At 40.4% G+C, this 26,783-nt stretch overlaps 1 protein-coding gene across 2 annotated transcripts in view; it reads right to left on the bottom strand.

The window, feature by feature from the left end:
- Positions 1-26,783, bottom strand: part of CCSER1 (coiled-coil serine rich protein 1) — a 646,501-nt gene that overhangs the window by 558,313 nt on the left and 61,405 nt on the right. The gene's annotated exons all lie outside the window — the stretch shown is intronic.

Genomic DNA, 26,783 nt, shown 5'->3' with positions numbered 1-26,783 from the left:
AAAACTCAGTAGAAATAACGCAGCAGAAACGCATCGTTTTTTTCGGCAGCCTTTCACATTACTTTTTTGCTATGTTTTCTTCTACGGCTTTTCTTCCCTTATTAAACCTATAGGGAAAATGCCAGCTTTTCTGTGGCATTTAGCAGTGGCAAAACACTGTGTTTTCACAACATGGGGCTCTAGTCTTAGGGCTAAGGCCCCACGTTAAGGAAAAGCAGCATTTTTTGGTTTTTTGGATTTTTTTTTTTTTATAGCCAAAGCCAGGAGTGGATTGACCAAAAGGGAGAAGAATACGTACTTCCTATATATTTCCTATTCCTATTGTAGTCACGCTTGGCTAAAAACAAACAGCAAATTCTGCAACAAGAAAAAAGCAGCTTTTCCACAAAGTGGAGCCTTAGGCTGGTCTTACACGACCATAGTCGTTTTGCGGTCCTCTATTTGCTAATCAGCGACTCTAATTTCATTTTACAAAGTCATTCCGCAGACATCTGTGTCCATTGGCACGTGCCCATAGAGTTCTATGGGACAGTCCGTGCCGTGTCGTGATATCAGCGACTTTGCGGACCTACGGTATTCAGTGCAGACCTCGGTCACGGCACGGCACACCACAGATAAAATATCCGGTGGTATAAGAGGCCGCACTGAATACAATGTGTCCACAAATGGTCCACAGTTGAGAACCCACAATTGCCGACCATTTGCGGACTACACTTACTGTCGTGTAAGACCAGCCTTAAACTTAATAAATATTTTCATCCAAAGGGAGTAACAACAGTGGAAGTAATGTTTTAAGAACTGCCTCGTGACAATCATCTGGTATTCCTAGCAATACATGAATACATTGAGAACCTGGTATTTCCCCTACATAATCTAACACAATATATCATGCAGAGTGTCAGAGGGCAGAGACACAGCCTTTAAAGTACACAAATCACTGAAAGAAGAGTAAAATCAGCAGCAATTTTGTAGAGCAAGTTAGTGTAGCTCCCACGCAGAAACCTTGTCTTTGAAGCCAGCATCATTTGGCAAAAAATAGTTTGATTTTTTCTATCAAATAAGATAGAGAGCTATGGTAATGAAATACAAGAAAAACAACTGCTTTTATAATTTTCCAACAAGATACTGTTTCCATAGTGCTAACCCTTAAAAAAGCAAATACTAAGAAAATGTGAATTTCCATATTTAACAGTAGGCAAAGGTAATCGCATCTGGTCCATGGGGCATCCAGAACATCTGGAGCATAGCACAGACATGCCAGTACACAGTAGAAAGGGAAGACACTAGGATGGACTACATCTGCCCCAAGTGTCAGGAGGGGTTAGAGGTGCAACAAACTTTCCTCAATGGTAGCTGAGTTGTAGTAACGCCACCCAGTCACTATACAGTATACAGAGCTATCTGCTTCTGACCATCTACTCCATATAGTTCAGGGACACCTCCGAACAGCCTTCCCATGCAAGATCAGATATTTACGGTATCCTAAGGATAGGCCATAAAAAATATCCTAGACAACCCCTTTAATTAAATGCATCAGAACTCTGGTATAAGTGCTGTTTACTATGTTTATGTGTTTTAAGCGCTTTTTGTTTCCCTCACCAGATGAGTGTTGGTCGAATTAGGGGTGCAGCATATTGATGTCAATGAGAGCTGATTTGCAGTAATGTCACCTAGTCACTGTACAGTATACAGATCTGCTTCTGTCTCCATACACCATATAGTACAGAGACCACATGAACCCCTGAACAGCTGATTAGATATTTTTGGTTTATCCTAAGGATGGGCTACAAAAAAATCCTGGACAACCTATATAATTAAATGATGTGCATACTGTATAACATATTTATGATGTATTTCAAAGTTAAAGGGATTGTCCAGGATAAATATGCATATTAAACATAAGGCCCACATGCCCCCACCTCATTATACTTACCTGTTCCTCCTGGACCCAGGACATCATCTCCTACCAACACTTTCTCTTTGTGAAGTTTGCCAGCCGCCAGAACACATCACAAAGAGAAGATGCCAGCCAGCGATGACATCCTGATTCTGGCTCTGCCAAGAACATAAGGTAAGTGTAATGGGGCTAGGGTAGATGAAAGAGGAGGTGCCACTCATGACAGAGAGGAGGTGCCATCCGGCAACTTCATATAGTGGTTGGCAGGGAATCCTGCCGGCATGTAGTGCTGTATAATATGGACTGCTCAGTGTGGGGGCCACTGTGAAGCATATTATACTGCTCAGGGGCCACTGTGGAGTACGTTACTGTGTGGAGGCCACTGAGGGGCATTATACTGTGCAGGGCCCACTGTGGAGCGTATTATACTGTGTATGGGCTTTTGTGGAGTATCATACTGTGTGTGGGCCACGGTGGAGCACTATACTGTGCAGGTGCCACCGTGGAGCCTACTATACTATATATAGTATAATAGTATATAGTAATATACAGTATATAGTAAGCAAAATAAATGTAAAAACAGAAAGATGCAGATGTAAACAAATGCAGAGGATACCAGAAATCACTCAAAATACGGCCATATTATTAATTTGCCTGGAAAACCCTTTAAGGCTAATCTTACAAAGGGTGTGCCTCAGCAGGAAAGGGATATGGCTTACAATGCAACAATATGCGGCACCAAGTTTTGGTGCAAGGTAAGTCAACCTATCGTAGGTGGAAAGTTAGACAAAATTGATTCTACCTTGCCTGCATAATTGATTTCAGTAAGCTCTATTTAGATGAATGGAACACTAACAGAACTTCCTACAGCAAATCTTCCACATAGCCCTGGTCTACCTAGACATAAAATTTTGTGAACAGGCAGAACATGCCTATACAGCGTATCAGTAAATAAACAGCCCTGATGTTTGACCCATGGAGGGGACACAGACCAGCATATAAACTGTGTAGTTTTATTATATGCTACCACTAGCATATTCTTTTGGCATATGTCAGGGTGGTGTGAATCACCATACCATGTTTTATTTATCTGCATTTTAAATAGCAGTCAACCTTTTCAGTAGCATGTAGCATATATCTTTCTTAATGAATGTCAATGGCCAACATATGGTGCATACCACAATGAATGCAGTGCATTTTTATACAAATTTATCTTGGTCACAATGTAGCCCTAATTTACATGTAAAGGTGACCTATCAGTTGAATATGCTGCTCTATGTAAGGATAACATATTGCAGTTACAGAATGGTACAGAGTGGCCAAAAAAGCATGCACAAAAGAATTGGCTGTATGAGTAAAAGAAGTGGAGAATGACTGATGCATGAAATACAGACTTACAGCTACACCTATAACTCTCTTACAGATTTGTTAATAATTTGACTAATCATACTTTACTGATCATTATTAATAGCATAATTTAAACAACATAAATAATAATTTGATACTGGTAAATAATAACAAGTATGTTGACTACATTACTCTTAAAAATAAACTTTTTTTTTTCTTTTAAAAGCTTTAATGTGTCCCCAGTAAATGTAATGTTCTATTAATACCACTAGAGGGTGATCTATGCCAAATAATGACTGCTGGCTTTACGCTATACTAAGCTGCACAACTCTGATGAGATTTATGGCATCTATAACAATGTGCAGGCTGATCATAGTAAAAGAAGCTACTCTACTTTAGGCTCATTGTCATATTTTAAGGTCCGTAACAAATAGATCCCTCAGAATTAAACTTAGATTGCCATATAATTATTGTTCCAGGTATTTCCTAATGTAGACTCTACAATGTGGCCATATCATGGCTGCCTGAAATAGTTGCCTGAGATGAACCTATCCTTGGATTCGGAGCAAGTAGCAAATACCCAGATCACCCAATTTGGCCAAATCTATGGCAACAGTGGCAGAAATACTTGGGACAATGGTATATGACAGTTTTAGATTTGCATTTATATACATTTTCAAAATCTAATTTTTGAATAAATATGCTGCAAAATCCTGATACATAGCTATTATCATTTCTGAAAACATTATATATATATATATATATATATATATATATATATATATATATATAATGTATCACTTTATGTTCATACTATTTTCACACAATAGACAAGGAGTGTCGGAAAAAGGAAAAAATAAAATGAACTTTAATATTTCAAATTCCAATCCCAATAATTAGAGTCCTTGATTAGAGCCCCCTTCCCCAGTGTTTGTACTCTCTGGTGGGCCACATGTCATGCTTGGTGTTATCTCCATTATCATATCATGGACCACGGTTTAGTGCCTTGGCTGAGCCTGCAAAACATTTAAAGCTTTTTAATTGCATTGGAAACATGCACCATGCTGTGTGGAACGATTCAGCGGAAACGGCGAGGAATGATTTCACCAATTGTCTACGAGTTACATTTTAATTAAAAATGAAAAAGATATTTACAGTGTTTACATACTAATTGCCTCTGCCTGAAATATTAACTAAATTACCCACAATCCTTTCCTTATGAGATTAATGGAAAAAGATCACACTTTCTTTACATACAATAGACTGGAAATTTAAAGAGGTATTCCCATCTTAGATATTGATGGCATATCATAAATATATGATTGATAGGGGTCCAACACCACCTTTGGGGAATATGTGTAGAGAAATATCCAACACTCAGACCCTGGTTCCCTGGTTCACTCCAAAAGGTGAGCCTCTCTCTTATCCTGAAGATATGCCATAAATACTTGACTACTGTAAACTCGCGACCAGACCCAGAGGAGTACGGGGCCCGTAGCCAGCTGGAAATGGCTGGGACTCTGGACCACAGTGGGGGACCACTATACGTATTGTTAATGGAAAGGGGCTCTTTCCATTAAATGCCAGCCCAGGGGAGGTGTATAAACATAAAAAATACTTATAGTCACCTGTCCTGGGTTGAACATTTGCTTCAGGGTTCTTCCTGCGGTTGATGCTAAATCCTAGAGGGCTAAAGGACCTTTGATGACGTCATCAAAGGTCCTTTAGCTCACTAGGATATGATCGGACTATTGTGTGAGCTGTGACTGATGGAAGGTAAGAAGGAGAGAAGAGAACATGTATGAGGAAAAAGAGGACATGGGGGTGCAGGCTGTGTGTGAGCAAGAGTGGGAATGGGGGTGAAAGCTGTATGTGAGCAAGAGGGGAGAATGGGAGTACAGGCTGTGTGAGCAAGAGGGGGGAATGGGGGTGCAGGCTCTGGTGGTGGGTGGGCACTGTTAGACTTAGCACATAATACTGTGTGGAGGCCACTGTGAGCATATAATAGTGTGTAGGGGACACTGAGAGCATATAATACTGTGTGGGGCCACTGTGGAGCACATAATACTGTTGGGGGGTCTACTATGGAGCTCATAATACTGTTTGGGGGTTCACTATGGAGCATGTAACACTGTGTGGGGTCCACAGTGGAGCACATAATACTGTGTGGGGTCAATTGCAGAGAATGTAATCTGTCCCAGTATTGTTTACATGCCTGCTGCTATGCTGCTCACTCACCATACTCTTGATAACTGCTGTTGTGGGTACTAAAACTTTATCCCTTTCAAGTATCTGAGATATCGCTTCAGCGCCTGTAACTGCCACTATCAAGAACTCGCTGTAGGAAGGGGGTAGGGGGCACCCAGGCCCACAAGACTTTAGCTACGCCACTGTGCAAGAGGAAACTAAAATCCTTCCAGAGAAGTGCAGCAAGGTGATAGGAGTTCCACTATAGGATGAGAATGAGGCACAGAATGGTTTTCAGCCATTTCTATAAAACTTGTTCCAGATAACTCCAACTCTTTTTCAAATGTTTCTCTCTCTTCTTTTCTATAGAGCTATGATCAGCTATACTCAGAATGACCATGCTTATCCTATGGAAAGCTAGGTCTATAGTCTGGGGCTCTGACGAACCTTAAATTCTCCTCCACAATGGTACTTTTAGTTATCCACTCCTCTCTCAAGGCTGATAGTAATATCTTCTCTGTCTCTGGGCTGCAGTAAGACCCCTGCATTAGATGGTCTCCATTCTATTCAGCAGATCTCCATGCACATATGCTCACCCAGGATACTAACTGAACACTGAATGAGGTGACTTATCCCAGCCAACTGTGGCTTGGTTTGGACCATGGCTTGGTGAAAAGGAGTGGTGTTCCTTGATTTCCTCCAGCCCTAACACAGGGCAACAGACATGGGGAAGCTACCTACAAGTGGCACTTACATCAGGTAATACAATGCAATATAAACAGCAGATGGTTAAGTAGTATCTACTGGAATGCTGCACTAAAAACAAAAGGAATGAATGGTACATGCTCAACCTTAATACTGTAAATTCCTATGAGACTTCTATTTCTTGACTAGTATTAAAAACCCATGAAAATTGTAATGTAGTTTTATGTACTAAAAATACTAATTGGCAACTAATGGTGATCACATACAGAAAATAATAAAATGAAACAAATGAATTAAATGCTATTTTAGAATTCAATGCACGGCTGGCTGATTTCTCCCTCTTTTATTCTTTCCTCAGCAGCCGTCCCAGTCTACTAAGAATATCTACAATATCTACAACTGTGCTATTTTTACATCTAATGGTAAGCCCGCCAATTAGTATTGCTACAACCGCAAGAAGTAATAGCACAGAGAAATTTAGCATTCAAATTGTGGGCAAGAAGCCTGACTGTCAGAACTGAACACGCTTGTCTAAAAATAACATTCACTTCCTCTGAATCCTTGAAGATTTATTTTATTATATAACCAAATCTAGTAAATTCCCAAGCTAGTTACTGTGCTGCATCATATATGCAAGTGCTTGGCTCATTCAGGTCGATACAAAGGATTTCTTCAAAACTAACAAATGCGGTATATAGCAGACCTGTAGGTCACTGTCGGATCCTGGCTGGTATGGCAGCCTATGATCATGTAGCAAAGGTGCCACAGTACTTACAAAGAGAGGCCCTCCTGTAAAACCACATAGGTGCTGTGGTATTGACTGCAGTGTCTAAGGGGTCAAATAGCTAGGATCAAAGTAAGCTCCGCTGCCGGAGATGTGCCTGAGCACAGCTAGGGATAAGCAGTAGGGAGTTACCTGAGTGCAGCACTACATTGTTGTATACAATACATCCAACTGACAACAGTGCTGAAGACTATGTACAGTGATCTTCCACCTAGACATCACAGTATACACAAGAGCATCAATATACAGTGAGTGGAGCAGTCTACAGCCAGTGTCTGACATGGACAACTCCAAGTAGATGACAGACAAACATTGTGTACATTCACCGAAGCAGTCTTAAAGTGAAAAAAAACTCTCCATGAATACAAGTCTCATAAATCATACTGTAAATCTACATTAAGTATATATCTAAGTGACTGGTTCTTGAAGACACCTGTCCATTAGAGCACAGACAAGCACAACGTAGTAGGGGGTCCCCTGTTCCCAATTTTGCAGAGCCACTCTCAAAAAAAACCTCTAGCTCTGCTGGTCTAGGCTAGGTAATACACCGGTATTAGGCGGGGGTTTTTAGACTTGATTTTGACACGGAATCCGCCTCAGAATCCAGTCCAAAAAAAACGCCTCCCGTTGACTTCAATGGGAGTCATTCACTTATTTTTTCCGTTAGCGGTTTTGTGCCACTCACGGAAAAATAGAAGCGACCCACCCTTTCCTGCCACGGATTCCGAGGCAGAATCCGCCGCAGCGTCTGCGGCGCGACACCTCCCTCTCGATTAGGCCTATTCATTTGGGCCTAATCCAGAGTGGAATGCCACGACTGGATGCCGGTGCACTGCACCAGCATCCAGTCGCAGCTAGCCATTTTTTGGACCAGATTCTGAGGCAGCCTCACATTGACTGTTTATTTCCTGCACATGTAAAGTATAGACAGCTGTGTATTCCTCCAGCATCCAGTTACTGAATCCAAGTTAGTAGCAAACAGGTAAATGTGCGGTCGGTCCATTCAAAATGGATTTGCCATGATGAAATTTTATATGGAAAAAATGATTTAGAGAGTGATCAGGAACTAAATTTTAATATAGAAGTATTACAATTCTCAGGTTGGTGGGATTTTCAGTATTTAGCCCTGTAAATAGGCTCTATGGGTGAAAGGTTATATTTCTAGTTTATAATATGAGTTTGATGAAGAAATTTATTAACTTAGAGTTTATGGTACAACTAAGATCATTAACATTTAATCCTTATCTACAATCTGTGACCTCATATTAACCCATTCACTATGACTTTCAGCAAAGACCATAGAGAACTCATTTGGAAATGGTTTCTTTCCCACTTAATCTGAGGAGTTATTGATCTGTATCATGCCCTCAGAGACTCACAAGAGCCTGTAAAGAATGTCATTATTTTAGTACATAAATGGCTATTACTTTGGAATAAAGCCGATTGTCCTTCCGGAGAGTCCTCCAAACACAAGCGTGTACAGTTAGCCCATAGAGTTCTAGGATAGCAGCAAGCATTAGATATATAGGAATTCTCACACCTTCTAATACTGTAGGCTGTATACCCTCAGTATACTACAGCTTTACAGCACATCTTCATTCAGGACTATGTTGCCATGTGCTATGTTTGTCTTCTTTTGCTAGTTATTCATCTGATAACTCTTCTCTTATTGTTAAATAAAAGAAATAGCAATAGATACACCCACCATATTTAGCAGTTATTGCAGTACTTTTGTCACAGAGTCACCCAGACTTTTTAGGGTAAGTTCACATGGAGGAATGTGCCACAGATTTGGGGGTGGATTCTGCTTCTGAATCTTTGGTACTTTCCATCCACATTCTGCCACACACTATTTTCAATGGAAGACAGAGATATCAGCACGATTCCAAGGCTCTGGGCCTACATCAGGCCAAGGCTCAGGATTCCAAGGCTCTTCATCTGTTCATCTGGGCCTAATCAGCAGTGGAAAGCCACACAGGAATGCTGTGTAAATGTACCCTTAAAATATATTCCCCCCAATACGGATTTTCAAATCAATGACCAAAAGATAAATCATCGGTACCTAACCTGATCTGACACCCAGACCCCACACAGACCAGCTGATCTAATTGCCTCTGAACACCAGAAGCTAATGCTCTGGATGGGGCCAGAAGAAGCTCCACTCCTATTTAAGAAATAGATGTAAAGCTACAGCTCTATCTGCAGTATAGTGGTGGCATTGGAATACTGCAATTCTGACATGGCTTCCATTCTAGCATTACAAAATGATCCTACTGTGAAAAGATCCTAAATGCAGTACACTTCTATAGTTGTACTGACAGGTGGGATGTTTCTGGGTTGTGGTCAGTCCCTCTGACACTACAGAGTATCTCTGCATAGACGTTCATTCATTTAAAGCAACTGCATTATGGCCGTTATTTAAGTGAATAAGCCCCTTCACTGAGATTCAATGGACCAACACGGCAGTCTGTCACAGATGTTAGATTAAGGCCTCGTTCACATCTGTGTCGGTAATACGTTTGGGGAGTTCGCACGGAGACCCCGCCGAACGGACTACCAAACGCATTGGCAAGCGGTGTGCAGTGAAAGTACACGGACCCCATAGACAATAATGGGGTCTGTGTGCTTTTCGCACGGTCTCTGCACGGAACATGTAGACAGAAAAGTAGTTCACAATCTACTATTCTGACCGTATGACTCATGCGGAGACCCTGGGGAAAGCACATGGACCCCATTATAGTCTATGGGGTCCGTTTACTTTCACTGTACACCGCTCACCAATGCGTTCGGTAGTCTGTTCAGTGGGGTCCCCATTCGGACTTCCCTGAACGAATTACAGAGGCAGATATGAACAAGGTTTTACTCTTGTGTAAATAAGGCCTTACTGTGCAATTTTATGATGTCAGAATCTTAGACTGCAGAATTGTAGTCAATGCTAAGAGATTTAGTAGTAGTATCTAAAAAAAATAGCAAGTGTTCCTCCAGTGGAATAATTTATGATAATGAGTAGACATTGCTTTGAGAAGTGCAGTAAAGTAACACGATAGCAGGGAGGCCTGTGTCTGCGTGCCATCGTGTGTAAATTGAGTTTAGACCTTCTTTTGCAGCGCTAAGGACCATATGGCCTACTATTTTTCTTTCGCTTTTTAAACCAACTTAATTGCATCTGCATAGCAATTAGATTTATTCATAAATGGAATGAATAATGCATTAATGTATTCTTACTGTGCAAAAGTGAAGTTGAATTATGCATAAAAAAAACTAGTTGAACAAAACAACAGACTAATCATGGTTGTTATTTACTGGAACAATTATCATTTTCCTCTGAAAGCAACACTTTTGTTGCATGGGTGTTTCCAGCCTAAAATGAGACTCTAGCAATGAAAATCTGGCAAGAGAGGCATAAAATAAACTTAGAAGTCCAGTTAAAGACCATAACAATGAGACAGACATGGTTTTGACATAAGATGGGAACAACACAGCTCTGTGTAGCTCTGACTTTCTTAGGATGGCTTCACACCAGCGTTGGCTCTCCGTACGGGGATTCCGTTCCCCTCTCCACATAAAATATGTGGAGAGAAAAGTGCTTTTCTCTCTGCATTTGTTGCCCTTTTTGGGCGGAAATCATGTGGACCCCATTGTATATGTGTATTATATTGTCTATGGGGTCCGTGGGTTTCCGTAGGTAACTTTTTTTAAACAGATTCGTTTTCAGGGACCCCCCGAATGGAAACCCGAATGCAGATGTGAACCTAGATTTAGCCTAGAAGATTTCTGCCAACATATGGTGGAGATGCACACTAGAAAACCTACTCGCAGCAGGTTAGCCACTACTACATCGCAGGCTGCTTACCCACTGCAATATACAAATCACATCCACACACTGACGAAACAACCTGTAGCATAAAGTGTCTTGTGCTGTGAGTTTTGTGAATACACCATGCCAATTATTTGTGGACAACACATAGTGGCCTTAGCTTACTATAGTTAAAGAGGACCTCTCACCAAACCCTTTATATCAATTAATAGGCACTGTCGTGTTTTTGGAAATCACAGCATGTCAATTATACCCACGGAAACGTTGGCGTTTTCTGTATAGGTATAATAGAAGTATAAGGTTCGCAGAGGAAAGCTCTTTGGGCTTTCTGTGAAAAATAATAATAATAATAATAATAATAATAATAATAATAATAATAATCAAAGACAAATTAGTCAGTTGTAGAAAGGGGATCGATATGGTTTATATTATATGAGACTATACAATGCTTTATGTTTCTATTTATTCTTATTATTTAGATAAAGAGGAAACAAAATAATACTCTAACTTTTCTGCACATAGAAGAAGTAAACCCAGAAATAGTGGAGCAGATTTACTTATGAAAATTTGTCAGAATTGTGGCACATATACATTTTATTACACCTTAAACACATTCTGCACCTTGCCATGCATGGGGACAGGGAGTTCCAGAAAAGTTTGGGTTTTTTTTTTTTTGTAAGGCAGACAGGACTAACATGAATAAATTTTTACTAAACAGTCTAAATATGTCCCAGATCTATCACCCAGCATCAGCCACTGTCTGTTGGACTGTATCAGTAAATCTGAGTCACAGAGCCTTTCTTTCTTACAAAGGATAGCATTCTCAGTACAAACTTATCATGTGTAAACATGGCCATAGGTGTGTTTCCAGGATGTTGTTGTACCAATACACCTAAAAATTCTGGCTGTTCATAAGAGGACAGGATGTCCTAACCTTTGTGTATTTTGTACTTTTAGCCTAGGGCCCCATGCAGGGATAAGGGATTTGGTAATCCCTTAGCCTCAATAATGTTCTAAGATAGATAGACAGACAGACAGACAGACAGACAGAAAGACAGACAGAGACAGACAGACAGACAGACAGACAGACAGACAGACAGACAGACAGACAGATAGATAGATAGATAGATAGATAGATAGATAGATAGATAGATAGATAGATAGATAGATAGATGATAGGAGATACATAAATAGATAGATAGATGATAGACAGACAGATAGATAGATAGATAGATAGATAGATAGAAGATAGATAGATAGATAGATAGATACATAGATAGATAGATAGATAGATAGATAGATAGATAGATATATTTATTTACTTTGCGTCATGTTGTTCCATTATACAGTATTTACTCCAAAAACGTTTCTTTTTGTATTCAACAAGTCACTAAAGCCTTAAAGAAACAAATCAAATAACCAAGATATTTTTCATGATTCTTTTCTACCAAAAATTGCTCAGCATTCAGCCCATTAAAACAAGTAAATGATGCTTATCATTTATTTCTGTAATTAGAAGCAGCAATCTCATTTACTATTATAAAGGACTGTGACTGTGATGAATTGCATAGTCATCAGCGAGCCATTATTTTATTTAATTATTCCATCACATTTAGCAGATTCCATATGACTGGCATATATTCTGTCTACACATGCCTAATGGCCTTGATAGTACTGCAATGCTGACAGCTGAGACATAGTAATATATTATACATTTACTCTCTGCATACCGTAGTAAGATATATCCTAATAGTCAGACAATAGATCTTTCATCTATAAGAGACCACATCAGCAAGTTTCCTTGTCTTCAGTAATTCCACAGCATGTTGTATTCCAATGGATTAGTGCTGAAAATCTCATTCCATGTATATTCTATTTTTCTTATCTGTTAAATGAAGATTGCTATTGGTGCTAAAAGAAATTGGTACTAAAAAATGGGCACTAAAAAACACCCTACCCTTCTTCACATTGTAAAAGAATCAGCCACAGGCCTAGATGGTGTTTAGAAGTATCTTTGCTACAGTTACTGTATGTTGCTATTCTATAAGGGTGTATACTCCTTAGCTGTGGCCCATGCAACTCTTATGGGACCACGGTAGAAACATATTGTCCCTATATTAACAGACTGCGAGAATCTTCACAGGGATGTGCACAATGTTCTGTAATAAGTATGGTAGCATCAAGTTACACCTACTATTGGCTCCTGTAATATGTCCTGTTTTTTAAACTTTATTTATTTATTTATTTTAAACTGTGATTTTTGTTGAAATTTTCAAATAAACAGTAAACAAACAACCCAGGGTAAAGATTACTGCCAGAGCCGGAAATGGCGGGTAAAACACATATTAGAGCAACAAAAACAAAGTTGCAATACAAAGCTGCAATAAGAACCAATGCAAAAAGTAAAAATTGACAAGAGACAAACACAGGGAGACACAAGGAGGGAGGAGGGAAGGAGGAAGGAAGGGAATCAGAGACTAAGGGTAGTACAAGACGAGTCCCAGGGTGCCCAAACCGCTCAAAACTTCTCAACTGTATTGTTTAGAGAAGCTGGGAGGTATTCCAAGCATCTAACATCTTTAATGTGGGCTAAAAGGAAGGGAATTGGAGGTGGCTGGGTAGACTTACAATGGCGGGCTATAAGGGATTTAACTTTAGTACAGATATACAAAAATAAGATATAGGGACGTTTGCTCAGGGAGCAAGGGGGGGAGATTGAGGAGCTATACCATAGGGTCCAAAGGAATTATAAGGGAGAAAACATCAGTCATCATAGTCTGGACAACCAACCAAAATGAGCGAATCAGGGAGCAATCACAGAAAATGTGGAAAAGAGTCCCCAGGGCAGACAAACACCTTCCTCCAGCAGAAAGGGGAAATGCTGGGATTTAAGGTATTGAGGAGGGCCGGAGTATGATATCAGTGAAGGAGAATTTTAAATTGGGTCTCACGGTAGGAAATACAGGTGGAAGATTTATTGGCGCGCGACCAGATTATCTGCCACTGATGTAGAATAATCTGCCTTCCTAGATCAGAGGACCAACGAGTCATATATCTGTGGATCTGGGGAGACCGTCCCTCCGGAGAGGATAACAGCTGGTAAATGTCTGAAATCAGACTTTCAGTAGAGGTGCCCGCACGACACAGCCTCTCAAAACCGGTGGAGGCAGAGACCCACAGGCCCCCAAACAAGAGATGAAATAATCAAAAGGTCTGAGTTCCAAGGAAAGGGGGTCGATGAGGTCCGCTACATGGAACAAACTGAGACCAACCCAAGAGCGAACCATGCGAGAGCCCAGCCCCACCGGGAGGAGTGGGTTGTACAGGAAAGACACCATGGAGGAGCAAGGCGAAGCAAGTGGGAACAACCTGCTACACATAGCCCAAATGGATGTAGTAAATTGGATGGGACCTAAGAGGGGGACAGCCAAAACTGGGGGGAGTGAGACCATAGAAAGGGATTAGGGTTGAAAGGGGCCAACTACAATTTTTCAATTTCAATCCACCTAGTAAATGCTCGTGAAGCAGCCCAAAAAGGGATGCAACGGAGGTGGGCAGCCCAATAGCAGTAAAGAAGGTTGGAGACCCCGAGACCTCCCTCAATCTTACCCACTAGCAAGACAGAACGAGAGATATGATGGCGTTTCCTATTCCAAATGAACTGGAAGACAACCTTCTGAAGGGACCGAAGTTCAGACCAAAGGATGGCGACAGGAAGGTTCTCAAAAAAGTAAAGGAGTTTGGGGAGGAGGGTCATCTTGACCGCCGTAATACGGCCAATAAGGGAAATGTGGAGGGGATGCCACTTGTCTAGAAGCGAACATAGTTCGCTAAAGAGGCGGGGTAAGTTAGCCGAATACAGAGTGGAGTAGGTGGAGGAGAGGTGGATACCTAAATATTTAAGTGAGCGATCGCGCCATTGAAAATTATAGTTCTGCTGGAGAAGGTGGAGGGTCGAATCTAGAATATTTAAGGGGAGAGCCTAGTCTAAGAAGAGTTAATTTTATAGCCCGACAGGGAGCCATACTCCCGCAGAGTCGAGAGGAGGCAAGGAAGGGTGGTATGGGGGTTGGTAAGCGATAACAGAACAAGTTTCAGCTTCTCCCTCAGTAGCCCTGGCTGAATGGTGTTGAACGCACTAGAGAAATCAAAGAACATTATTCTCACAGTGTTCCCGGGTTTCTCCAGGTGAGAGAGAGCTCTGTGAAGAAGGTGGATGATGGCGTCATCTACCCCAATGCCCGGCCGATAGGCAAACTGGAGGGGGTACAGAGCAGAGCTCACTAGGGGGCGTAGGTGTGTCAGGACCAGTGCTACAGGTCGGTAGTCATTGTAGCCCATCGGGTTGGGTTTCTGAGTTGGGAGGAGTTGGGGGAATAGATCTTACAGAGGACAATAGGCTGTCCGTTCAGAAGGCCCTACAGGATAATGTATCATCCCTGGGGATCAAGATCAGACGCGGTAACAGATATAGGGCATGTGCGGGAGAGCAAAATAACGACTCCATTAAACTTTATTTTTTAACAATAAAATTTATTGAACGTGTTATATTATGGATCTTATGCACAGTGTGCATATGTCCTTATAGTGAATCACTACACTAATACCCCTGAGCAGTCTAAAGACAATTCTGTAGAAGGGTAATCTGATCTTGCTGATTGGCAGGTTCTCCACTGTGTTTACTGTCTGGATTCTGGGGTCATTCAGAAAATGGAGAACTAACACTTAATGGAGAACTGCACATAAGGCTATAGATATTGCCCCTTCCCCTTACTGGACTACCTCCAGAGACTAGTAAAGTTATAATAATAATAATAATAATAATAATAATAATAATAATAATAAATTTTATTTATATAGCGCCAACATATTCCGCAGCGCTGTACAATTTATGCTTCCCTCCTTCCTTTCTCTATGGTTTCCATAAACACCTATAGTTCACAGATTACCACTGTTGCATGACTTTTACACTGGCATTACATATCTGTACATTCAAGTCAATAGGTAGGTGAAAGATGTGTACATGAAATGTGCAATGCACGGAGCATGCTGCAGATGTAAATCTCCCCTCCGGATACTAAAATTCTCTCTCTCCTTTCTACACTCTATCTACTGAAATGTATACTGTTTCAGTGTAATATATTATACAGAGGCACATGATAGCGTCCATCATATTCCTGAGCTTACCACTGTCTGCAGCATACCATTTCCATAAGAAGTGTACCATATGTTCATAGTAACTACATACCTCTTTGTGGTCATGGCATGAAGAGTTTGACTGGCAGTAAACTTACTGCATAACTATAGTTAAGCAAACTACACATTTTATTTAGCTGAATGTGACATCTGACAACAGACTCTTCACACAAACTGGCTAAATATTACAGCAAATATGTCAGTTCTGTCACTTATGTGTAAAATTCATCTTCAGGCACAACATTGCACATGAAAGGCTATGTTCAAGCTACTTAAAATCACATTAGTTCTCTGAGTATAGGCCCAGTTCACATCTGTGCATGGGTTTCCGTTCGGGGAGTCCGCTTGGGGACCCCCCTGAACGGAAACCTAATCTGCATTAAAAAGTGGTTACCTAAGGAAACCCGCAGACCTCATAGACTATAACAGCGTATGTGTGGTTTCCGTTCGAAAAATGTGTAGAGAAAAGTGCTGCTTGCAGAGAGGGGAACAGAATGGCCAGAACACAAATGTGAACCAGGCCTTACCTATATACTATGCCAGGTACAAACACTTTCTTCCCATACAAAATACTTGTACAGTATTATTTATAAGGTTTGTGGCCATTCTGTTTTTATTCCATCAGAAAGCCCTGGGAACCTTTGATAAGTTAAAACAGAATCCTTGACATTATAAATCAGTGTGGTCCATTCAGATCAGTCCTTTGATGAAGCAAGCACAGTCCTTTGACTTCTGTTTCAGAACGGCCATGAATGGGACCCTTTATACATTTTCATGAGAAGCCATATCGATTAAAAACACAGAAGAAATCACAATAGAGGTTAATTCCAGAAAATCGCTCTCTCAGGGGTCACTATATATATTTATTGAATCATTCAAAAACAATTTTGGCTAATTCATAGAAAAATTGCCTTGTGTTGTCAGATGTTCATTAACTGCAGTCAGTCCTGATCTTTTTTCTGGAGTTAGACTTTAAAGTAAACCAATATTATTCCTTAGTGATTTGTGCGGAAACTTCCTTGTAATTAGATTGTATTTCCAGCCATACCGGTGGAGCTGTATTAATGTGCGCAGCCTCTTCCAAACCGTACACATTGCACTCTCATTGTTCCACTTGATTTAATCTAGAGCGAGGCTTTTAACCTTTCTTGGCTGTCACATATTTTATCTCTGTGGATCAGCTTAGTGACTAAGTCTATGATTTTTTGTTTAGCGTTAACCACTTTTACTGTTCTATAATGTTAATAACACACAAATGAGACAATTGTCTAACATATAATTCCAGACCATTAGGTACATTTTACTAAATATCATTGTAGGGAACAATAAATAAAATGTATTATTTATTATTTATTTAGCTTGTATAGCGCCAACATATTCCGCAGCGCTTTAAACCAACATAACCAAATAGGAATCTCAAAAAAAATTTATTTTTTTTTGGCAAACTTTTGAATTTTTGTTAATGTGTTTAAACAAAAACTATATAAATTTGGCATTACCAGAATCATATAAACCTTCAGAATAAAAGTAACTTCTCATTCTGGTTGCATAATGAAAGCCATAAAATAAATAAAAAGAAAATGCCACAAGTGAATTTTTTTTTCTTAATTCCACCACATTCTGAATTTTTTTGTGGCTTCCCATTACATAGAATATTAAATCGTACCATAAAAGCTAAGCCATTATACAGCTCTGTGATTAGAAAAATAAAAAAGTAAAAAATGTAAAATGGCTGTGGACGGAATGGGTTAAATTCAAAGTGTTTCCAAAAAATAACGATTCAAAATGTAACAATATCTACTGAGTATTTGCGATGGAATGATATAAGGAAGGTTACTATGTGTCTTAGCATAGCACCCATTGATGTCTGTGCACTAGACTGGTCATAACATCTCTTCACCCAGTATTTTATGCAAGCAATAGGCAGCCTGGATGAGACAAAACAATTTTCACCTCCAGCACCAATTGAAGCCCCTGTACTGTGAAGGTCACACACAAATGATCTAATGGAGGAGTTGTTTTATGGCAGGCTCTTAATACACTAACATTTCCACATTGTCAGGGTAGGAAATTACATTCACTAAGAAAACCTGTAATTCTGATGGATAATTTTCATCAGACATTTTTGTCAACTTAAATAACTAGCTGTGAAAGAAAAGCAAAGTCAGCAATATAGTCCAAGGCCTCATTAATAATATGCTTTGTATGTCATACATGAGTTATATCTGGAGAGGTCAAGCGCTGCACTAGGAAACCAGAAAAAGAATGAGCATAGCAGCAAGTAAATAAAGACACGTGACCTACATCACAAAGCACCGAGTATGGCAGAATGCCAGGGCCACTAGTCCCGCCGTCTGCTTTTACACACATTCTTCATCAGATAATAAAAACTATTTGCCACATAGTGCCAGGTAAACATAATACTTGTGTCATGTGTTGACAGGCAATACTTAGGGTATATATGTCTCTGTTCAGTTGTGTGTTGTAAGTCTTTGTGTGTACATGTGTGTCTATCTATGTATGAGTATCAAATTTACTTACAAACTACAGCCAATAAGAATATCAAGATAACATGGAATAAAAGAGTCCACAAAGGAGAAACTGGTCCTACAGGACAAAATAACCATTCATAACCGGTTTTAAGGGTGTGTTCACAAGGAGGAATTTGCCGCAGATTTGGGCGCAAATTTTGTCCGTGAATCCAGAGCATTCCTCTCAGAATCCGCCTCCCATTGTTTTCAATATGAGGCAGAGATCGCTGCGAGACACAGAAAAAATAAGCATCCTGCTCGATCTTGCCATGGATTCCGCGGCTGATTCAGCGACAGGGTCCGCGGCTTGAAACTCCCTCCTGATTAGGCTTATTTATCCGGGCCTAATCAGGAGTGAGATGCCACAATGAAATGCTGATGCACTGCATTGACATCCCGTCACAGCTAGATCGCAGTAAGGCTGAGGCCCCACGGGACGATACGCGGCGCTAAAGCGCTGTGGGAAAAACCGCGGCATGAACGCATCGCGATTCTTCCCGCAGCACTTTGAACAGAGCGTTCACAGAGTTTTTCTCTCCGCGGACTTTCTCTTACCATTATATCTACAGGAAAGCTGTCGGTGTTTCCGTAGATATAATAGACATGCTGTGATTTCAAAAATCGCACCGGTTTTGGAAATCACAGCGTGTCCACGCTGTGGTTTGAAACGCAAAATGAGCATGGAATTTGCATGAACCCCATCCAGTTTGCAGATACTGTAAAACGCTGCGATTTTTGCCACGGCGGAAACGGCCTGTGGGGCCCGGGCCTAAAAATGCTGGCGGCAGAAAATGAAAAGGAATTCATCTTCATTTTCCGCCGTTTGAACATACCCTTAGGGTCCGTTCACACGGAGAAAAATGGTGAGGAATTTGGTGTAGAATTTCAGCGCTGAAAAAAAAGCCTCCCATTGACTTCAATGGGTCCCTCTTCTGCTAGCAGAAAAAGGAATTCATTGAAGTCAATGGGAGGCAGTTTTTTCAGCGTTGAAATTCCACACCAAATTCCTCTGTGTGAACATACCGTTAGGAGGCAACATGCAAATAATACTATAGCTAAAAAAAATAATAAAGAAAAGGAAATATAAAACTGATAGAAACAGAGGTGCAGCTTTCTATGAAAAGATTCCAATAAGATTTCAAGCCTCCTGGTTCCCTGAATCCCCAAGGAATGAAGAGAGAAGTGGAGACTCTGGTTTGGTGCCAGGAGAAAGGAATGGAGTCACCAGGCTCCTTGTGACCTAAGTAGAGAGGCCAGAGATCGTACAAAACCTCTCAACAGAGAAGAGCCTGCAATGTCATAACTATGGCCGGTTCAGCTTGAATAACTAAAGGTAGCTTTGTTATTGTGTTAGTGATTATTAAGAGGGATACCTGCTGTGTTTCCAAGAGCAGAGCGTTGTATGCGATAGTTGCAAGTTAACCCAATTGTTGCTGTATTGACTATGAAGTGTTTTCATAACAGTTGTCAAAGCCAGAGAATATGACTATAGAGTGTGCTATAACTAATTGAATACCTTTGATATTTGTTATTGACAGATTAAGTTTATTGACCAAGCAGACTCTTGATCTATCTATCTATCTCCTATCTATCTATCTATCTATCTATCTATCTATCTATCTCCTATCTATCTATCTATCTATCTATCTATCTATCTATCTATCTATCTATCTATCTATCTCTATGTGCTAACTACAACAGATTGCAAAGGTAACCCTGGGAGACTATGTATAGGAAGGCAAGGAGACTTACTCCAAAAAGAATACCAGCAGAGCCAGAGTAATACAGACAAGTTACACAATTCTTAGATTTGCTGTTTCTGGGTGGTTTCCTATGTGCCACAACAGGTTTATCAGTAAACTGTTATATACTAGAGCCAAGTGTCTCCGGAGTCTGTCAACACTACACCTGCATAATACTGCAGAAGAAGTGGTCTCAATGACACAAATTAGTACCATATTAATACTGGGGCACCTATTTCCATATTCTTCATCTTCAACACAACCACTGACAAAAGGATCTTGAGTAGTGCGACCAAATACAAGGGCTGCATACAAAGTCTCATAGAGTTAGAAAATCAACCTAGTGACAGTGTATGGCACTTTAAAGGCCTTTTGCACATGACCGTGTGCTAGGTCAGTGTGCTATCCATGTTTTTCCCAGATAGCACACTGACCTGGTTCTGGGATGATCATTGTAAGTTGAAACTATTGTAATTTGGGAAACTAGTAACTGGATCTTAAAAGGATTCTATCATTAGAATTCCCTTTTTAACTGTGTACACGTCAGAATAGCCTTAAAGGGGTATTCAAATGAACATAACTATTTTTACATAGGTAGATAATTAAAAGTTAAACATTTTTGCAAATATAAGTAAATAAACATTTTGCAGAGTTTTAAAGATTTTCTCTAAATATCTTGTGGTCACCGTCTGTTGTGTAGTAACTAGTATGTCTTTGGAGTATGGGAGGAAATCCACGCAAACACAGGGAGAACATACAAAGTCAGATGTTTTGTCCTTGGCAGGATTCAAACCCAGGACTCCAGCCCTGACCACTGAGCCACAGTGTTGCCCCTTTACCTTTATTATTCTGATCCGCGGTGCCTTTCCTGAGAAATTTATTCTTTCTTCCATATGTAAATGAGCCTTCAGACAATACAGGGGGGTGTCCTCTGTACTGTGTGAAAACTCTCCAGCGATGCCTCCATCTTCTACTCCACCTCTTCTCCCGTGTCACCGATGTGTCTTCATGCAAAGCGCTGACTGTGCATGTCCGACGGCCATTTTCCTGTGGCCTCTCCCATTCGGCCACAAGAAAATGGCCGATGGACATGCGCAGTCGGCACTTTTGTATGAAGACGCGGCATTGACATGGGAGAAGAGACAGTCTGGAGAAGAAGATGGAGGCGTCACTGGAAACTTTTCAGACAGCACAGAGGACTGCCTGAAAACTCATTTACATATGGAAGAAAGAAGAAATGTCTCAGGAAAGGCGGCACAGATCAGAATAATAAAGGTAAGAGAAAAATAGCCTTTCTCAAGGCTATTCCGATATGTACTTAGTTAAAAAAGGGAATTCTAATGATAGACTCCCTTTAAAACCTCAAAATGTTACTGACATGCGTTTTAAAAGTGAAATTACAATGCTCAGCCAAGTATTATATGTTGTTATGACAGTCCAAAAAAGACAATTGTATGTTGAAATTATTGTATCTTGAGACCATAGTATATTAGGAGACCACTGCGTATGTATTGTGTATTGTGCACTATTATGTTATATGTTATAATAGACAGTGTCATCAATTAATCCAGAATTCATTAATAAAATTTACGTTTAGTACCAATATTGAGCCAACAGGATTTCCAGACCACAGCCTTATCATAGCTAGTCTTATGCTTAACAAAATGTCACCTAAATCACTAAATGTATCTTCTTTGGCCTCAAAAACTTTCTTCATGACCTTTCTTTGGAATTTGTTTTTATGTTTGTGTGTTTGGGGCACGAATCTGTCACAAATACCTCAAATGCCTCACATCAAACACCTCTGGCTTTGATATTATAATTGGCACTGCTGAGGAGGCTCCCATGTGTCAAGTTCTCCTCAAAACAATTCCTTTCTCTCCACTAAAAATTGCAAAAATCAAAGTATTTAATTTCTTATAATTTAATCTCCTGGTGATCACAAATTAGCATTACATTTGCCAAATTCATGCAATCGATTGATGTTTTCAGCCTACTGTAAAAGCAGTAATAGGGTAGCTTGTTTGACCTGTGCAATAAACAGGTGTCCTGATTTCCAGCTCTTATTAATAATTCATATCAGTTTTACACTCTTCTCCCTAATTCGTACTGTTTCTTTAATTGTTGTGGTTCCTGCTCTGGAGGACCCGGCTATTTTTATAGAATTAGTTGTCGTGATGATACAACTGGTTTGAATATGAACTTGGACATCTGGAGCTATACCTTAGTATGACTTTGCCGCTTTTATCACGTAACCCACACAGTCTTGCAACGGTTTCAGTTGGCTACTCGAAATAAGGACTAATAGTCCTGGAATGGAGCGATTGCATGGAAACGCTCCTTATTAATTTAAGGGAACCCCAGGTTTAATTGATTCTATTTAATGTGGTTGGAAGGCCAGACATGCTATTTACTAGCATCCCCAAAACGTGTCCTATTATGCTTCCTGCAGTCTCAGAGATAAGTGTTGGCTGATAACGCCACATTAAAAATGTCTCCGAATAGTTTGATTTTTACAGCACGGTGTTTGTAAAGCTTCCAAATCATGTTCAGCGATAATATTCTGAAAACTGGAATACATTAGAATATGTGACAATAATCCCCTCATACACCGCTTTCCTATCTTGGTCTTGAACATAAGTTGAAATTGTGTGAATACAAGCTTACGATAATCCATCTTAGACATTTTCTTTGAAAGCCAAACACTGCACAGGCTGCTGTGGACAGGAGATGATTTGATTCCTGTTTGTCTATGGATAAATTGTATTTCTTATTGAGATGATTTAACAGCATCCACACATTGCGGTTCTGGGACCACACAATGGCTGCAGCCTGCAGATAATTGCTAGCGAGGCCCTTTCTCTGCCTCTCCAGACCTTTTCAGTTTTTAGTGCCAATATGTCACACTACTGCCTTGGCACAGAACATTAGCTGTGAAAATCCATCAACAATTACAGTAATTACAAACAATAATGCTGTGTGGCACTTCACTGACAAATTGGTTCAAGTCCTAATGCCAGATTATCAAATGGATTCTAAACAATTCAAGCACGTCTGTAGTAGCTTGGTCGGATAACACAGGCACATCAGACATAGCCCGGACCTGGGAAAGCCCTTGAAGACTAATGCAGCTACCCCTGGAGGGACTACTGGAAAAATATAAGATAGAAAAACTTTGATGAAAGATGCAACAAAATATTAGCAAAGAACAATTTACAATGACTACAGAAATCTGACTTTCAATAACAGTCTGCAGCAATGAAGAGCTCTGTCTCACAACATGCCGACTGGCAGACATCACACGTTTCAGACAGACTAGGAACGCTGCTGTGTAACTGAGCAAATGGCCAAGAATGTTTTAGATTTTTCCTTTCAGGGAAAATTAACTTGATTTTTCTACATCTCCACAAGAAGGAAGAAAACAGTCTCTCCAGGAAATGTCAATTCCTTAAAGGGATTCTACCATTAAAAACTTTTGTTTTCTCCCTAACACATCAGAATAGCCTTAAGAAAGACTATTCGTCTCCTACCTTTAGATGTCTTCTCCGCGCCGCTGTTCGGTTAAGATCCCGTTTTCCGCCGGTATGCAAATGAGTTCTCTCGCAGCGCTCAAACAGCACTGGGCTGTCCCCAATGCTGCAAGAGAACTCTCCAGCACTGCCTCCATCTTCTTCAGGAACGGGTTCTTGATGCATCTTCTTCCGGGGGTTGGCTTCAAACTTCTAGGCCTCGGGCCTAGGGCAAAGTCGACTGCACATGCCCACCGGCCACAAGAAGCTGGTCGCAGGGGCCACACGGTGGCTCAGTGGTTAGCACTGCAGCCTTGCAGCGCTGGAGTCCTGGTGTTCAAATCCTGCCAAGGGCATTAAACCATCTGCAAGGAGTTTGTATGTTCTCCCCGTGTTTGCATGGATTTCCATCCCATATTCCAAAAAGACATATTGATAGGGAAAAAATGTACATTGTGAGCTCTATGTGGGGCTCACATCTACATTAAAAAAAAAAAAAAAGAAACTGGTCGCTTACAATACTGTGCAAGCGGCCATTTTTCTTGTGGCTACGGGCATGCGCAGTCGGCTTTGCCCTAGGTCCAAGGCCTAGAAGTTTGAAGCCACCGCGGGAAGAAGACGCGGTGAAGAGGACGTTCCTGAAGAAGATGGAGGCAGCGCTGGAGAGTTCTCTCGCAGCATTGGGGATGCCCCCAGTGCTGTTTGAGCGCTGGGTCCCACCCTAGTGCTGCGAGAGAACTCATTTGCATACAGGCAGAAAACCGGATTTTAACCGAATGGCGGCACGGAGAAGACATCTAAAGGTAGGAGACTTAACTTTTCAAGAATGCATTTCTGCCACTGCGTTTCGCTACATGGGGCCTTAGCTAAGGTTGTGGAAAGCGGCTAAAAAAAATGCAGCAGAAAATGCAGTGGAAATGTATTGCTTTTTTTCTGCAACATTTTACATTGCGTTTTACTGCATTTTTCGCAAGCGTTTCCACAGGAAAAGTTGACTTTTCCACATAGATTTTTTTTTTTCACAGACTGTGGATGAGATTAGCTAGAATCTCATTCACTTTCCTGGTACTGTAAAATGCAATGTTTTTTCCTGCTGTGTTTCTGCAGCATGGGAACTTACCCTGAGGCCAGGGCCCCATGATGCCAAAATGTGGCGTTTTGACGATGGTGAAAATACCGTGGAAAAAAACCACTGTATTTTACATGACCTGCAAAGTGGATGGGATTCTGGCTAATATCATTCACATATTTCATTAAAAAATCTGAAGTGGAAATGATGCGATTTAAAAAAATGCGTTTTTGTAAATCACAACATATCAATTGTACCTATACAAACTCTGGTGATTTCTGTACACTTATAATAGAGGAAGAAAGTTCGCAGAGGAAAACTCTTTGGGCTTTCTGTGAAAAAATTTTAAAAAAACAAATTAGTCGGTGTACAGTAATTATAAGGATGACGACCTCTACTTGAAAGTCACATAACACAATCCATATATGCAACCAATTAATTACCTAATTAAACTTATTACACAGCCCAATCTTGAATAAATTCATAAACACCTGTCCAGCCTTGTTGAACGAACGTCGGCCACTTTAGCATGTTCTGCTGTCATATTATACTTTCACACTTGCTTCAAAGTATATTTCTACCCTATGAGCGGGCTACAGCTACATTCACTTCTGTGTTGGAGTCCGCTTCAGATTCCACCTAAAATGAGTGGAGTGAAAAGTACTGCATGGAGGACTTTTCTCTATGCTGGTTTCAGTATAAAACTGGGCACCTGGCGGACCCCATTGTAGTCTATGGGGTTTGTGGGTAGCTGCTTTTTATTCATTGTTACATAGTGATTAATATTTCTACCGCACACCACTTTACTAAACTTTAGAACTCCAGATAAAGTAAAATACTAGTTTTAATAATTAGCAGCGTTTCATGAACAGGGACAGATTTGTGATTTGTACGTCAATCCACTTTGCAATGGCCAGGCTAAAACCTCAGGTTAAGAGGCAACAAATACTAGTGAGATGCTTGAGAGAGGTAATAGCCTGATCTCATCCCATCTATTTCCCCATATTAAATCATATTCCATATACAGACACATCTCGCCTGATTTGTCGCTTGCGGTGTAGCTTGATATAAAGTGTGCACCTTGAAATAATGGCATTCAGTTTATTAGTAAAGCATCCTACACAGCGAGAGAATCTGTCAGCATCTTTTTTCATTTGTGTGGCTCTGAATTATTTTTCCGCGCGGCGAGAACGTTAAGAGCGTAGAGAATTGGGGTCAACAAGAGGACTGCTTGCTTAAAATAAATAACAGTCTTTTAAGGCTCTGTCTGGCTATAATCATAGCATGTGGACAAATTTTGCCTACATAAAATATGTAATTGCTTATATTCATTTCTGGAATGTATCCAAGACAGGGGAAAGCATTGTTAGGGGGCGCATTCATCTCCTTAAAATAACACTATTCAGACTTTCCTTATTCTCAGATATTAACCTGGTTGCCTGATTACAGTATATGGATTTCATTTCACGGATCTTCAGGTTAATTTCTAGTGGGGGTAAATGTGTGTACTGTATCATACCTTGCAGTTATCAAAATAATCCAGCTATACAGGAAGCCTAAGGGCACCTACATGTGCTACACACTAGAAAACTTGGCATGTATGACATAGAAATGCAGACATTTGGTTATAGAAACTGATAGAACTGACTCTATGGAAATTATTGCATGCTGAGGCTTAGTAAAAGACCAGCATGAATGGATAACTACTGTACTTGGGTTGTGACCAAATGGTCATTCAACTGCATGTTTACAAATGTAAATAATTCACTAGCACATCTAAGGCCTGGTTCACATCTTCATCCACATGGAGACCCCCCGAATGGACTACCGAAAGCATTGGAAAGCGGTGTGCAGTGAAAGTACATAGACCCCATAGACTATAATGGGGTCCGTGTATTTTCCGTGCGGTGGTCGCACGGAACATGTGGATGGAAAAGTATTTCACAATCTACTTTCCTGTCTGCTAAAAATTACCACAACTACCTAAAATTAGGCCAAT

This window comes from Leptodactylus fuscus, chromosome 1 (assembly GCF_031893055.1).
Source record: "Leptodactylus fuscus isolate aLepFus1 chromosome 1, aLepFus1.hap2, whole genome shotgun sequence".
Taxonomy (NCBI): domain Eukaryota; kingdom Metazoa; phylum Chordata; class Amphibia; order Anura; family Leptodactylidae; genus Leptodactylus; species Leptodactylus fuscus.
The sequence above is the reverse complement of the archived record's forward strand: the minus strand, read 5'-3'. Positions and strand labels throughout refer to the sequence as shown.